The sequence below is a fragment of the Pinus tabuliformis genome, chromosome 5_2, assembly GCF_031772625.1.
Source record: "Pinus tabuliformis cultivar Carrire ecotype Pingquan chromosome 5_2, CPIR1, whole genome shotgun sequence".
Classification (NCBI taxonomy): domain Eukaryota; kingdom Viridiplantae; phylum Streptophyta; class Pinopsida; order Pinales; family Pinaceae; genus Pinus; species Pinus tabuliformis.
Window position 1 is genome coordinate 288,154,353 of NC_142306.1, and position 1,147 is coordinate 288,155,499.

Consider the following 1,147-nt stretch of genomic DNA (forward strand, 5'->3'; position numbering starts at 1 on the left):
AAGAGGGAAGCCAAAGAGAAGGATCCAATGGAAAAGGAGTGCATTGCAAAGAAGCAGGCGGATCAAGAACAATGTGACTCTAAGCAAAGTGGCAAATATTTTTCGCGTGGAGGAAGAGCAGTCTGAGCAGGGTGGTGGAGGTGATGAGTGGCAGAGTACCCCATTTCGACTAAGGGAGCACAGAGAGAAGTAGCAGGAGGATTTCCAAAAAAAGAAGAAATCAGACAAAACGTAGGTGGATACCTTAACCTTGACAGAGGGTGATCTCAAAGAGATCAGTGAAAAAGTGTGTGATAATAGAACCGAACTATTGAAGCAATTTGAGAAATAGTACATACAGTCACTGGGAAATTTCTAGAAGGATTTGTGTGAACTGTAGATCCAAACTAGCAGAGTATAGGTGGGCACAGTTAAAGTGAGCGCAACACAAACGAGCCTCGCACGGGGGACAAGTCATGTTACAGAACTGGTACAGACAACAAACCTTAGATCAGTTGTGCTACTAGAAGTGTCTCTACGCATGGAATCGGCCAATGATAGAGTCATTTTGAGCACCCTTAAAGACGTCGTGCTTAACATCACATCGATCACCAACGAATTTCTTCATGCATTCCAGGCAAGGGTCATCGAAGAATTGAGACCTTAGGAGCAGTGCGATCGCCGTTTAATCAGTGAGTACCAAGTGAAAAATGAACAAATGTTCGTCGACAAGACAAAGACCCTTAAAGATAGAGATACTATCCAAGCACAGATCTCCATGCTGGCAGCCGTGGTAGCAGAGGTGTGTAGAATAGTGCTGAAGTTACACATACCTAGGAATGTACAACCATAGGCCACGATCTGAAAATTATTTGTAGGCATTCGCGAGGCAAATGCAGAAGTTGCGAGAGTTCAATTTGAACTCAACATGAAAATCATGGAGTTGCAGCTCAAGTTATAGCCTTCGACTCCGCTCGAGGTGAGGGAACAACGTGGAGCCACTATAAAAGAAGGAATGACCATGTTAGATACCGTATTCGCTCACTCCTTGGCATTATTTGAATAGGACATGGAATTAGTGACAGCTATGTAGGAAGATCCAAACCTATAGATCCTGAACACAGAGGTTCACGACTACAAAAGAAGTATGATGAGGTCAGTGTGACGA